General features: G+C 43.3%; 1 long non-coding RNA gene across 1 annotated transcript in view; it reads right to left on the reverse strand.

The window, feature by feature from the left end:
* Positions 1 to 529: 529 nt before the first annotated feature.
* The window catches only part of LOC308476841, a 61,416-nt gene continuing 46,050 nt past the window's right edge, over positions 530 to 15,895 (reverse strand). The window contains exon 4 of the long non-coding RNA XR_013986126.1: positions 530 to 600. This is a non-coding gene — a long non-coding RNA (uncharacterized lncRNA). The remainder of the gene's footprint in view (positions 601 to 15,895) is intronic.

A 15,895-nucleotide genomic window follows, 5' to 3' on the forward strand; every position in this document is an offset into this window, starting at 1 on the left:
GGGGGGGGCACTTACTGCAGGGCCTGGCCTGCAGTGAGCCTGAGCCACGCATCTCTCCTGGGACTAATGTGGTGGCTCGGGGCCCCACACTGCCCAAAACGGCAGCATGGGACTTGCGTCCACCAGGCAGACTCTGTGGGCAGCTCACTGCGGCACCTCCGTGTGCGGATCGCGGCGCTCCCATGCGGCCCTGAGTGCCAGAGCAGCTAGCTATGCCCCTGAACACTGCAAGCAAGAACACTACCAGAATGTTGGTTTTAATTGTTAGTTGAGGAACAGGGGATAAATATTTGAAAAAAAATAAAGTAATCAAAGATCAAAGGAGACAAATAAAAAATAATCAGAGAACAAACAAATATTCCAAAACAATGCTGGTTTTCACACAACCTTCAATGAATTCAAGGGCTTGCGTTTTGCATTTGATCAAAGTTGCCCTCTCCTTGCATACCCATAAAGACTCAAATGATACTCCATATCTACTGCATATAAAAGCCGTCATAACCACCACCACCACAATATGGAGTTCCTACCTGCTGGACAGTTGCATCGCTGGTGGATGTCTCTAGCTTCCCGATGTCTTGGCATGTTGAATTGTAATCTCTATAAAATGAAGGCAGGAGGGGAAAGCTACATTAATAATAATGAAACCCAAGAATTGTGCATGTTAGAAAACAGCTTTTGAAAGGAATTCAGCCCAGAAGTGTAGCGAGGAAAAGACATCTGGTCTCGGATCAAAGACAGACAATTGCCTTCAAATTTAATCTCAACATCCGCTTGACTGAAAGCAGGCAGAGCAAATTTGACAGAATTTCTAAATGTGATTCCTTGCTGAGGGGCTGGATTGCTGCAGAAAGGGGCAATTACCCACGCAGGGAAAATTCCATGTGGCAGACACAACAATTTAGGTTTGGGAGCACTCTTCTAAATACAGTAGCCACCATGGGAATGTCAGGCAAAAACGTTCTCCATGTAATAAGACAACCCAATCCTATGTGATCACTAATGTTTACACGTATTCAACTACCACATCACTTCCCTTAAGCCCTACCCCTGTCTTACCCTCAGTCACCATAAATGCAGATTGCAGTTGAGGTGGGGTGAGTACCTACCTGCAAATATTATAGTCTTTAATAGAGAAGACTAATTTCTGACAGCTGCATCTACTACACATACACCAACCCTCAGTAATAAATCTGCTCCATCAAGTGTTGCTAGTTCTCCTCTACATTATTTATTTATTTTGACAATTTATATACCGCTTAATTACAACAATCTCTTAGCAGATAAAGTTATACAGTGCCAACCAGTATAGACAATACGGAGCTAGACAGACCATGGATCCGACTCAGTATAAGGCAGCTTCCTAGAACATTTAGAAAACTGCATCAGATTCATGTGCCACGGCCAATGCAATGGCACACTATTGCAACTAAGTAAGCTTTGCTTCAAATCCACCATGTATCATGTTCACCTTTTCTTAGCCATGTACCTGATAAGAGGAACCAACACTGTCAGAAATAGGAACCTATCTTTAGCCTCCTTGATCTGTTTTTAAGACTCAGTATATGGTGACCTGAATTTCCTAAGTACTGTACTGAGATGCTCAGCAACACACACAAACTTAACCACTTCAGACTCAGAAGGAACGGCTGTGTTATCAGATCATTTATTAATCTGGCTACAGTCCAATGCAGAGTTACTCGGGAGAAAGTCTCGTTGAATTCAATAGGGCTTACTTCCAAGTATGTTTAGGATCAGGCCATAAACCTGCAATCCCTAGCATATTTCTGCTAGAAATTAGGTCTCACTGAATTCAGTGGGACTTACTTCTAAGGGAAAATGTTTAGGGCTTCAAATAGATTTGAAGCCAAAATTCAGAAAGTTTACATACAATTTTTTTTATATAAAAAAACCCAGCTTTGTTTTATTTATTTATTTTATTAAATTTCAATTTATAATATAGATATGCCATTCCTTCTCCCTCAACCTTCACAAGTCTGTATTTTCAGATAGTTGTACCTTACATATTATCAGGGTCACATTAGGGCTATAAGAAACAATATTCAAATTTAGGCTTGAAGGGTGAGTTGTCCAACCCAGGGGCTTGAACTCAATTAATTTAATGGGTCTGATCTGCAGGCTGGTACTGCTTTATTAACTTGGCATGGGAAAACAACTAGGCTACTAGTATTTATACTGGGCTGGTCAATCCAGAGATGTTATACTTCCAACCAGAGGGTCTGAAGCTGCACACACCTAGTCCCTTCAGTGCCTTAAGACTCTGATGGCTGAGCATAAACAATAACTTGCTAGGCTAGGTCTCAGCCTGTGAGGTTTTCTAGTTGAAACCATGGAGTTCCCAATAAATACTATGTAACTGTGTGTCTTCCCTTTAACAAAAACTTTGGATGCATATGAACCTCTGTTCTGGAAATGTTCCACTCTTCATCCTTGATGTTTACCTCAAAACCAGTGAGAGATTCTAATTCTGTATCTTGGATCTTCTCAACTGAGCGTATTAAGTTTCAGCTAGGGCCATAAATAGGACATCCATATCCTTTAGTTTGATATGTAACCTGGTCTTTGAAGACCTAATTGCCTCCTTTTATACATCCAAGTGTTAATTTAAGGATCTTACCACAGGCGTTTGCCATCTCAGTAAGATTGCTCCATTAGGAACTTGTAGGGTACCATATGTCATTCCTTCTGGCAAGTTCAGGGATGAGGCCATGTGACATGATTTGCATGGTCAGAAGGTCTCTGTGACAACTCGTCCTCTAACAAGTGAAAGCTAATGCTTCAGGCTTAGAACACAGCTCTTTGATGTACTGTTTATAGCACCAGAATATGGCAAATGCAAAGAGAATGGCAGTCAAAATGGGGAGGGCAGTCGGGATACGAAAAAAGTGGCATTGTTTTCCCTTTTTGGCTGTGGCCAAGTATTGTTGCAACTCAAAGGTGGCAGAAGAAATGAGAAGGTTATTTCGGCTCTCAAGAAAGAAATGCAGCATTTTCTGGTTCTTTTTGTTATCAGAAAAGACTGTTACTTCCCATACTATTCCAATAACTTGGGAAATATGCACCTTCTGACCTAGGGCACTACCAGATGGTTGTCATTTTGGGGTAGGATACAATCACATACTGGTAAATTCAGCTTGTGCAATTAAAGTTGATTTGGTGCTCTTGCACAACAAACCAGCTTCTACTCAAAACCAGACTTTTTGCAATAAGGCGAGTGACAGGAAAAGGCACTGGGAAGTGTAGGATAATGACTGCTTGATACAACATTGTGTAATCTCCCTGCAGCTACTGTACATCAGAATGAATGCTCAATAAATAACTGACCTTGCCTCTCTGCCCCACAAATTTTGTGCAAATAAGTAGAGACAAATGTTCAATATACTAGCTGTTCAGAAGTGACCCTAGACTGCTAAAGACAATTGAAGAATGGTGGTCATAGGGCTAGAACTGTCTTAGGAAGCTTAATATATTGGAATGTAAATTGGAAGACAAGGAAAGACCATTTCTGTACTCGCACGGAGAAAAGCTACAAACCCCTATCTTCAAAAAAATTGTGGGTTTCCACCAAGGAAAATGATGTGATAATCAAAACAACTTATTTAGTATGTAAGTTTTCAGATTGCCCTTCAAGCAAAATGGAAATGACAAAAGCTATCCTTTGAAAGCTAGTTTTAGGTAGCCTGTGTGTAGCACTTTATAGAATATAAAAGGCAGGTGCACATCATGGAGAGCTTACAATCAAAGTTTGACACAGGGGAAACAGCAGAGGGCTGGGAGGGAAGTGGAGGCAGGAGCGATATGTGAATGTTTCACATACCTTTGTTATAGGCTTAGTTGCAGTAGGGCATGAGAATTGGGGGCCTGACCCCCCAAAGACCTCACAGAAAAGGTAGGTCTTAAGGAGGAATTTAAAGGAAGTAAGGTGGTATCACACAGGTATTCTGGTAAGCAGCTCTAAGTATATAGTGCAGAAAGGGATAAAGAGTGGTGTCTTTTGAGGGAGCAGAGGGAAGGGCATGGTTGGGAATGTACAGGGATATCAGAGCAGAGATGAGACCATTACAGACTACTGGATCACCAAAGAACTAAAATAATCTCTTGAGACCACTATCTTCTGTATTCTTCAAGATGATCGATTTTAAATCCAAAGCACAAATGTACTGGTATATTGTGGGTTTCTTTCAGCATAAAGTTAGGTCTCTATTCATAACTGAAGACAATGTTCTATTGCCCCTCCCACTATGCAGCTCCTAAAACTTCTCCAACAACTCTAAAAACAACAAATGGATTATTGGATGACTTATACATGCCCAGGTTGCCTTTGTCCAACAAGCACAGATGCAAAGTGATAATAAAGTCAACTTTTAGAAGTCAGAGCCACTAGTGTGACCTGCTATGGGAGAAAGTTGCTTTTTCTCTTTGAAAGCTTTGCCTATGCCTAAAATGCCACTGTTTTGTTTTTTGTCCCATAAATGCTGAAGAATTTCGCCTTGCAGCCAGGGTACTCTCTGTACCATCTACATCATTCTCAGTCTACAAACACATTTGTCAGGGAAACACAGTTGGCAGAAAACCTCATGCCATTGCTTGCTGCTCACTGTCACTGGTAGTACTTAAGGAACAGAACCTGCGGGAGAGGGAGCATTTAAGGGCACTTGCCCTGGGCCTCCACATATAGAGAGAGGAAGACACATCAATGCTGACAAACAGCAACCGAGAAGGGTGGTTGCCTCAAATTAACATTCAGCTGCTGAATGCTAAGCTTCTGGGTGTTCAAAAGTTCTTGCTAGTGCAATCTTTCTGAACAAATCAGGATCTGATCATTTTTGCCAGGGTATCTGTCAATAGTGCGTCAACAGGCAGGAAAAAACTATAGCATGTCCCAACTGATAATTGCATCTGGATATACCCATGCTCAAAGTATGCATCCCATTCACAAGTCCTTCATCCCCCCCCCCCTCTTCTGAGTGTTAGACAATATGCATGGATCATATTTTAATTGGCTTTCAGTGTCTTAGGTTCATACGTGGCTGGAGGTCCTTCCGCAGCTAAGAATATTAAAATCAAATTTACACAGTGATCCAAGTAATGCTTTACAAAGAAACCAGTCCGTCAAAACCTCTATACATTGATCATATTTTGAGAAAAGCATACTATTATGTGATGCTTTGAAATGCATCACCCTTTCTTCAGAGTATCTAGGGGCATATGCAGGGCTCCATTGGGGTACTTGTCAGGCCCAGCTGTTTAGTATCAGACACAGAAAGAACCTCTTTATACATCTTGACTTCAGGCCATCTTTAGCCTTTAGTTAAGTGTTATTGAGTTGTCTTGAATTTAGTCAAATATGCAGCCTGATCCTATCTGTGTTTTACACATGCGGAAGTTCCACTGAGTACAGTGAGGTTTGTTACCAATAAAGGAAATGGAATTGCAGCATTAGGCCACACTCTGGAGTGTACTTACCAGGAAACAACTCCCATGAAACCCAATTGATCTTACGTCCAACAAACCAGCTCCCAGTGATGGCCCTTCCTCCCCAAAATGTCATCACCTACAGAATCATCTAACCTTGCTGGGAGTAGAGAAGAAGCAGTTACCACATCCTCTAAACAAACGGTTGTCTTTGTCATGTTCTTATAACCTCTCCCTGTGCCCCCAATGCTTATTGTTGTCATAATCATATGCAAACCACTTTGTGAGGTCCACCTGAAAATAAATACCACGATCTAAGACATGTGGAACAGCCAGATGCAAAAGAAGACAGGGTTCCTGCACCTTTGATGGTTGTATAGAAGACAGAGTTACAAGCTACACCTGTTCAAATCCTCTCTTTTCCTAACTTCTTAAAGGTGGAGCAACCCTGTTGTTCTTCTGCACCTGACCTCCTTGGCTGTGATCAATGTAATTAGGATCGGTCATTAAAAAACAAGAAAAGGGATAGAAGAACCTTCCTGGATCAGAGCAAATTTCCATTTAGTACTGCATTCTTTTCCCACAGTGGTTAACCCAGAGGTTTTCAGGATGCCCATAGCAGGATATGAAGGAAACAAACAATATTGTTTTTGTTTGTTATTGAAGTACAGTGGTACCTCGGGTTACATACGCTTCAGGTTACATATGCTTCAGGTTACAGACTCCACTAACCCAGAAATAGTGCTTCAGGTTAAGAACTTTGCTTCAGGATGAGAACAGAAATCGTGCCCCGGCGGTGCGGTGGCAGCAGGAGGCCCCATTAGCTAAAGTGGTGCTTCAGGTTAAGAGCAGTTTCAGGTTAAGAACAGACCTCCGGAATGAATTAAGTACGTAACCAGAGGTACCACTGTATGCAGTTTTGTGTTTTTATATTGTAAACCACCTTGTGTTCTTCGAATGAATGGCAGTATAGAAATTTTAATAATAAATTTTTATTTAAACCCCGCCCTCCCCAGTTCAGAAAACCGGGCTCACGGCAGCTAACAACAAATTTAAAACACTTAATTGATGCTACAAAAAACAGCATAAAATACGGTATAAAACGTGAATAACAATAAAATCAAAAATCAATTTAGGGGGGAAATCCATCCAATAAACATTAGATGATCATCAGGGCTAGCTGGCTAAATTAGTCCTATTTGGGCCAGCGAGGAGACCAGGGAAGAATTAGCTGTGGGATCCCAGAGTGGGTAATCTTCATAAAAAGGGGAGAAGGAGGGAAGGAAGGGGAATAAAAGATCAGGCTAAGTTCAAATTGAAAGCTAGGTGGAATAGTTCTGTCTTACAGGCCCTGCGGAAGGAAGTTAAATCCTGCAGGGCCCTGGTCTCATTGGACAGAGCATTCCACCAGGTCGGAGCCATCACTGAGAAGGCCCTGGCCCTGGTGGAGGAGAATCTAACTTCCTTAGGGCCCGGGACCTCTAAACTATGATTATTCATGGACCTTAAGGTCCTCTGCGGGGCATACCAGGAGAGGCGGTTCCAGAAATACGAGGGCCCTAAGCCACATAATAATATCCCTTCCCAGCTTATGCCCCCACCAGTGGTGTACTGCCTCTGAATAATGATGTTTCACTTAGTTTTTCTGGCTAATAGCCACAGAAAGGCCTCTCCTCCATTAATTTGTCTATTCTCATTTTGAAAGCAGTTAAGTTGATGGCCATTGCCACATAATGTGCAGTGCCAACAGGAAATGCCATTAGTTAATTAGGCTTCATGTGAAAAAATACTTTCTATTGTCTGTCTTGACTCTATTGGGTGACCCTAGTTCTAGAGTTACAGGAGCCCATTCTCTCCACCTACTTTTACTATGGCATTCATCATTGAATAAGGATGCATCAAAGTCCCATATAGACACAATGTATGAAGCACAGAAATCCATTCACATTGCTTGAAAAGGACAACGTCCTTTGCATTTACTGCTATGGGGCAGAACTCAGCCGAAGATAAGGATGGATCAGCCGCCAGATTTAATGACTGTTAAGCAAATGCTTTACTTTTCTGCTGAGATCAAGGAAGCCCAAGTGTGCTTAACTTTCTAAAATGCCCCGTGCTTGCAAAATAAGGAGGAAAGAAACCAAGTTAAAGCTGAGCTGCTTCATTAATTCAGCGCATTTGCTTCCCTCCGCCTCCCTTAAAAACCACACTGTGCTTTATTCTGTGTTGTTGTTGAATGATGTGAACCTTGCAGCTGTAAAACTCATTAGGAGCCACTGTAACTTGTTCATGAGAATGTGACGGTAGAAGTACTGACAACGTGAAAAAGAGTAGGGACTTAATGCTCTGCTTGGGGGGTGAGTCATTCTATACTGTTTTCTTTCCTGGTTCCATTCTGCTATCCATCTCTCTTGACATCCTATATGATAGTCTCCTATCCTTGCTTTCTCCATTCCTTTCCCTGTCGCTTACCAGAATTGCCTGTATTTCTTTTCCACTTTATCTTGCCTCAGCAACTCCCTCATGCCTCTCTCCTCCATACTTGCTTGTCAATCTTTCCTTTGGCACTCACAGAGAACAAAGTAGAAAGAGCCCATTACCGTGTATCATTCTCTTCTCACCTGCTCTGGTTAACTCCAGCAAAGCAAGTGCAACTGCATCTTGATCAATCTAATAGAATACACTTTTTCAATGAATCTAGTGTTTCTCAAACTTGGGTCCCCAGCTGTTGTTGGTCTACAACTCCCATCATCCCTAACTAGCAAGACCAGTCAGTTGCCAGGGATGGTGGGAGTTGTAGTCCAACAAAAGGTTTTCCCAGTCATGTGCCATGGAACCATGTTGTTCCTTGTGAGATTATCATGGGTCTTTCACTAATGGTAGACAAAGGAAGCTTAACCACCATTTTCCTCTGCAATTCACAACAAAAATTGTTGTTTCTTCAGCTTGTAAACCACCTTGTATATTGTAATATAGAAATTTTATGCTTTCTTTCTTAGTCTATGCTGTGCTTGTCTTGTATTTCTGTTTTAATAGCTTTTAGAATATCTGCTGATGTGTTTTAATGTGCTGTACGTCGTCCTGTGACCTTATGGTGAAATATGGTATGTAAATTCCTAAAGAAATGGACAGATAAACCAATAGAAATTTTAAAAACAAAACAAAATGCTGGTCTAGGGAAGATAATTTCTATGATTCGGTCAGGAGGAAGTGTGTGTCTATGGTTGTTGAGCATAGTAATATATTTGCAGTACTGCCTAGAATGTCACTTTTTTTACCACACGCACCACGAGCCCCACCATTTATATAACAAACTTTGTGTTTGGGTTTCAAACATTAGTTATTCAGTGTATGTTAGCGAAATGAAATGCCAATCATTGTGATGGATGAAGAGCCGGGGAAAGTTGGAAAGGGGGACATTCCAAGCCCTAGCTGGAGATGCCAAGGTTTGAACCTGGGAACTGCTCTACCTGCCACTTAGCTGCAGCCCTTACCAATGGCACAGCTTTGTCAAAACAATTGCGCAAACCAGCAATTAATGGTTGTAAAAGCAAGAAGTCCCCATATTTTTAGATCAAAAACTCTCATTGTGCTGTTTTTCCCAGTCCCTCCTATCAGAAGACTTGATTGTTCTGCACATGCAGCAGAAAAAGTGGTAGCAGAATCTTCCAGAGGCACTGTACTACTTCAGATAACAAAACAAACAAACAAACAAACAAACAAAATAGGACAACAGTTCTAGCTCAGCTCAACCCTTGTGGCACCAATTTCCTACTTACAGAGATTTTAAAATACATATACAAGCGTTTTCAAAAGTGGTGTCCTTCCCACATATAGTATGAAACACAGCTCTGCCTAAGATTGGTCTCCACATTGTTTGTGGGCAGAAAAACGGAGGGAACCATTTCATCAATTTTCTCCAAGAGCAGGAAAAAATCTCCAACGTTTTCTCAGCGATGGGCCTTACCTTTAAAGGGACCTCTGACCATTCAGTCCAGTCACAGAAAACTCTGGGGTTGTGGTGCTCATCTGGCTTTATTGGCCAAGGGAGCCGGCGTACAGCTTCCAGGTCATATGGCCAGCATGACTAAGCCGCTTCTGGCGAACCAGAGCAGTGCATGGAAACGCCGTTTACTTCCCACTGGAGCAGTACCTATATATCTACTTGCACTTTGACATGCTTTTGAACTGCTAGGTTGGCAGGAGCAGGGACCGAGCAATGGGAGCTCACCCCGGCACGGGGATTCGAACCGCTGACTTTCTGATCGGCAAGCCCTAGGCTCTGTGGTTTAACCCACAGCGCCGCCCACATCCTTTAGCAGCTTCTTTTCTTCTCCCCCTCAGCCTCCCACAAAGGGTTTGTTTGCTCATCTTTTTTTTTTATTATTTTATTTGATATCCCGCCTTTCACTCCCTTTAAGGAGACTCAAAGCGGCTAACATTCTCCTTTCCCTTCCTCCCCCACAATAAACACTCTGTGAGGTGAGTGGGGCTGAGAGACTTCAAACAAGTGTGACTGGCCCAAGGTCACCCAGCAGCTGCATGTGGAGGAGCGGAGACGCGAACCCGGTTCCCCAGATTACGAGACTACCGCTCTTAACCACTACACCACACTGGCTCTCTGCTGCAAAGGACAGCAACAGCAACTATGTAGGCATCATTTTGCATCCTCTTTGATGCGCTGAACATTGTGCCATTCCAGGGCATACAGCGGAAGGGGGGGATAGAAGGACGGCAGAATATTTAAATAAAATGCTGCAAAGTGGCCTTCATTTTATAGCTAGGTGGAGAAAGAAAAATCTCAAGGGTCCCCACCCCCCTGGCAAAAAAAAAAGTATTCTGAGAAATTTTGGCTCAGCCCTTAATCCAAAGTGGTACAGTCCATCCCATCCCCGCAGAACTCTACAACCTTATCCTGCTGCACATGTAGGCCAGGTTTCAGGCACAATCTGATAGCGAATTATCTCCTTATGCTGGAGTGCAGCCAGTCTTCCACAGACAGGACTCCTGCCTCTGTGTGTCTCTATGCTTCTCTCATGTATCCCCCTTCAAAATCTACCATCTGTTTGTTCTTCCTAAGGACATGAAATTAATTAAGGAAGAACATAGCTGTTTTTAGAGAACAGGAAATAACAATAATTAGTTGAGAGGCAATATTTCATTGTTTAAGTTACTCTCATCCCACAAGCAAGCATCAACATATTATTTGGGGCTTGCATGTAATTGTTGTTGTTTAGGCGTTTAGTCGTGTCCGACGCTTCGTGACCCCATGGACCAGAGCACGCCAGGCACTCCTGTCTTCCACTGCCTCCCACAGTTTGGTCAAACTCATGCTGGTAGCTGCGAGAACACTATCCAACCATCTCATCCTCTGTCGTCCCCTTCTCCTTGTGCCCTCCATCTTTCCTAACATCAGGGTCTTTTCCAGGGAGTCTTCTCTTCTCATGAGGTGGCCAAAGTATTGGAGCCTCAGCTTCAGGATCTGTCCTTCCAGTGAGCACTCAGGGCTGATTTCCTTAAGAATGGATAGGTTTGATCTTCTTGCAGTCCATGGGACTCTCAAGAGTCTCCTCCAGCACCATAATTCAAAAGCATCAATTTGCATGTAATAGATTGTACAAAACATGGCAACAGTGCTATTTTTCTAGAAAAGAGGTGCTGGAACTCACTGTGAATGCCTCCCCTGTTCTCTTATAATGGCAATGGCGCTCACCTGAGAACTTAGTTCCGGCTTGGCGGGGGGGGGGGGGGAGCTCTGCATGGCAAGGATAAAGAAGCTAGTTTCCAGTCAAGGCATTGGATTGAGATTCTGGAGAGTTGTCTTCCATCCCTGGCTACTCTGAAACTTGGAATATGCTCTGTGACTCATCTGCACCACCTGTGAACTGGGAGAAATGCTTATGGAATGGCTGTGAGTCTAAAATGCATCCGTATCCATGAGGTGTTTAATATTAAACATGGAAAGCATAGGGGAACAGCTGCAGATCAGTGGCAGAGTGCATTCAGGAGGCCCTAGATTCAAAGCCTGGCATCTTCAGTTAACATGATCTCAGGCAGCAGGACTTGGAAAGAACTCGGGATAAGGTCCAAAGGAGCCACTGCTGGTTGGGAGTGTAGAATGCTGCTTCAAACACACATGTAATTAATGATGTAAAAGAGATGCAACATGGCCATTGGCCACACCTGGCAGAAAGAGTGAAGGGGCCACAGAGATTGGCACACTGGAGCAGAGCAGTGGGAATTCTCATGTGACCGGACTGGAGTAGTCTGCATCCGAGCTTCAAGATCTTATTTCTCTCTGTGTGTGGTCTTGCCAACTCCTCGTAACAGCACTTGTTTATGCAGTTGCCCCCCACCCCGCCAAGAGTCAGTAAACAGATCCTCTCTAATTTCATTGTTATTCTCCTCCCCCTCCACCTATGAGATTCTTAGCAGAGTTAGTTTTACTTCTTAGCACTGCCTTGCCAGTATATTGCTTTTTGCCATCGTGTTCCCACCCCACCCCCGCTGCAAAGCAACATCTGTAAAAAAGAAGAAGAAAGCAACCTGGGTTGAAATGGAGAGCAGCTTATTCTGAAAGCCTTCCAACAAGCAATGAGGAATCAAGATGCCCCTTAACCTTTCCCTGATCCTCTTTCCCTTCTACCTGATTATAGACTCTGCATGTTTAGCTACTTTAGTGAGCTTCAATGCTTGCTCCCCCATGTGCAGCTTCCGATTGGTTTCAGCTTTGCCGTATCAGTCCACAAGCTTCCAGTTACCAGATGTAAGTCTGCAATCCCATGTATACTTATATGGAAGAAAGCTTTATTGAATCCAGGGGTGCATACTTTGAAGTAAAGATGCATAGGATCTGGCTGTCACTTCGGGACTGCATTCCTGTGCACACTTCCTCGGGCAAAAGTCCCAGTGAACTCACGCTCCCACCTATAGACTCAAGCTGCATAGATTAAACAGGTGATGTTAATTCTATGCTAGTTATTTATCTGGTCTGCTTGTCAACCTACCTACTCATCTATTTCTGCTGGGGAGAAGAATAAGAGGGAGGAAAGCTGACATAATTTAAAGCTGCCAAGGAAGGCTCGGAGAACTCGTGGGCTGTCAAACAGAAGTGAAATCCCAAGCCCCAGAGAAAGGATCAGAGACATTTCACAGTGCTTGGCAACAGCAGAGACTCTGGTGTATCATTTGCCAAAACAACTCCACAAGAAGCTTGGATTTTGCAGGAAGAAGACTAGGACAGAGGGTTTTAAACATATTTGTGAAAATGAAAGAGCACCGACCTCAGCAAGCAGTTGGTCAACTCTTCCCAAAATAGCTGTCTCCATTTGGTCTGCGGAGAGGCAGGCAGGCAGCGGAGCGGATCTGTCTGCCTCCAAATCTGAAACCCTGGATTGCAGGTCCGACGTCCTGAAGTACAGCAGGAGGCTGAGCACCAAAGAAAGTAAAGATACTCCAGGCAGCCCAGAGCTCAGCAGAAGAGGTATCTTACAGCATCTTTCCCCATCTCCTGTCCTGGGATGTGTGAGGCAGCCGCTCTCCAAGGCACCAGGAGCAGCCCCCTTCCAGCCCTTCTCCTCCACCACCATTCCTTCCCTGGCCTGAGAGGCAATAAATAAATAAATATAGTATAAATAAAGCTGCAATCTTCCTCTCAGAAGTACAATCCAGAACGCATGAAAAGAGCACCGTCCAAGGGAATCCCAAATGCCACTGAAGGAAGAAAAAAAAAGGACAGCTAACAAAACCAAACAAAAATGTATAGGGATCAAAAGGAGGTGAAGGGAAAAGAATTTTCCCTTTCCGAGGGAAAAAATCAAACTCCAGAAAAGTTTTGGAGTTTTTTGGGGAGGGGAGGGGAAAGAATCTGATCAGGGCTGTTGTTGTTGTTGTTTGTCTTTCAGCCTCGTTTGTTGTCTCTGTTTTTCCTCCCTCCCTCTTTGTTTGATAAGTTTTCAGTTCCTTAGCAGAGCAGGCAACAGATTGTGCATGGAGGTCCCCATTAGAGAGAGGTAATTCTCAAATGATTGGGAGTTGTACTGTGGCTGTTCCTGACTTCTCTGTAATATGACACACATACACACACTCACTCTCTTCTCTCCTCTCCTCTCTGTCTCAGATATGCTGGCTGCACGGCTTCCCAAAGCAACCTCCTCTGCTCTCCCTTTCTCTGCCGATGATTTATTTATTTATGCAAAACTGCTGGGTGGGATTGGATTTGAGGCTCCCACCTCCTCCAAAGCCCCACAGGTCCCTCAAGTGCCTTTCATCAGCTTCTCTTTGAAGTGGCACTCACTGCAGTCATTTATAGCTGCAGGAAAGTGACTATAAAGCAGAGGGGCAGGACTTGTGTTACCCACCCACCCATCTCACATGAGGGCGATTATGTCTGTGGGTTTGTTTTGATTTTCATTGCATCTGTGGAAGTCAAGCAGCATCCTCCTGGTCTGCTCTTTCCAGACAGGTCTGCTGTTTTCGGACCAATTTCGGATCTAAAGAACTTTGGATAGTTCAGTCACCCAAGTGCTTTCAGTCAGTTGATTTGTCCTGAATCTTTTTTTGCGGCTGCTTTCTTTGTGTTGTGGCTTCATTGCTGATATGTCTGGATCCCTTTGGCTCAGATATTTCACACGTGTGAAGCATGTTCCTCATGTCAGCAAGGAAACCAAACTGCAATTCTGGAGAACAATGTGTGTGTGGGATGTAACTTCAGTCTAATGGTTCAAACCTTCTCAGTTAGGTTTGCCAGAGTACAGATATGTAAACCCTCATTTAAAAATAGTAAGTTCATAGGACGGATTAACAGTTATGCAAAGTAGGCTATGGACCTTATACTATGATGAAACTACAGGGGAATTTCATAGTGAGCTGAAGATGCTAAAAAGTGATAACGTCAGAAAGGGACAGTAGTTACAGTATGTAGGTTTGACTAAAATTTCAGACACCTTTCCAGAATGAAGAATAGAATGGCCATGATTTCTGTTCAGTTGCAGGTCTTAGGTGCAGCTTCTGTGGATGAGCATTGGCTCTCTTGGCTACTAGCTATGATGGCTATGTTCTACCTCTCTTGCCAGAGGCAGGGCATTTCTGTATAGCAGCTGCTGGGAATCACAACTGGGAGAGTTCTGATGCACTAGGATTCTGCTTGCAGGCTTCCCATAAGCTCCTGGTTGGTCACTGTGAGAACAGGGTGCTAGACTGGACTGTTCTTATGTTCTGAAATGCTGGTAGAGATGAATTAGGTTTGGTCTCTGGCACAGGGATAGTATAGGGCTCCTGCATCCTTTAATCTAGCCTGTTAAAGCCCAGGACCTAGAGTTTAGATTAAATGAAGGAAATAGTACGGATCCAATGGCTTCATTTGCCTCCGAAAAATAAATAATAGGAGGAGGAGGAGGAGGAGGAGGAGGAGGAAGAAGAAGAAGAAGAAGAATGGGCGTTGTTGTAATCTCTGTATGCCCCCAGGACACAATAATTGGTGTAAGCTTTGTATGAGCCAATGAATTGTAGATTCTGTAACACTGAGATTCAGAAATCTTAGTTCAACAGTAAGAACCCCTTAAATTTCTCTCTGACAGTAGCTGGTAAGGGAATGGAAACAGACTTCTTTGGTTGGATACAATTGCCTTAGAACTTACTTTGCAGGTCCTGAAATTGCACACCTCCTCCCAGCCATTCTCCAGAACTTCAATGCTACAGGAATTAATTTGGCAGTTCATGAGTCTACCCAGAAGCAGTTCCAACATAATGGTCAAACTCCATGAGAACGCTCTGTAATTATTCCTATGAAGCAGTAATATTTGGAAAATGCTGAATTGAAATTGAAAATCCATGTGGCTCTGCCAGGAGTTTGGCCAACAGGCAGGAACTCAGTGAGCTCTGGTCTACAGGCAAGTAGCCAGGTTGAGTCAATAGAGTATTATAACTTTAGTCAGCTACAACCTAAGGCAAGTTATGGAGCCATAAAGACAAAATCATAGGTTTTTATCTGGGAGGCAGTTCCATAAGGTGAAGTAAGGTGAGCTGGGTGGGAAAGAAAAACCGTGTATGTTGAAGGAGGAAGGTCTTGGCTTGCTGGTTGCAGGTTACCATGGAAACATTGAGAAATGGAAATAATCTACTCCAGAAGAACTGCTAGCTCATCCAAAGGCATAGCCAGGAGCCAATAGTAGATTGGAACAACCCAAAAGAAAGGACGGATTGGTGAATGCTAACTCTTCCTAAGTTTCCTAGCATTGTTACGGTGTGATTAGAGAAGACAGGGCCTTCTTAGTGATGGCACCAAGACTTTAGGACTCTTTCCCTGAAGAAATATGGCTGTTCCCCTCACTGTAGACATTTAGAGGCCTGCTAAAGACTGCTAAAGACTCCTGTATTCACCTGGTCCTTCAGGAATTAAAAGTCCCAATTTTTGCCTGGAATTTTTTGTAATGGTATTTTAATTATGTTGTACACTGCCCTG

The sequence above is a fragment of the Podarcis pityusensis genome, assembly GCF_964106645.2.
Source record: "Podarcis pityusensis genome assembly, chromosome: 5".
In the NCBI taxonomy this organism is placed as follows: Eukaryota; Metazoa; Chordata; class Lepidosauria; order Squamata; family Lacertidae; genus Podarcis; species Podarcis pityusensis.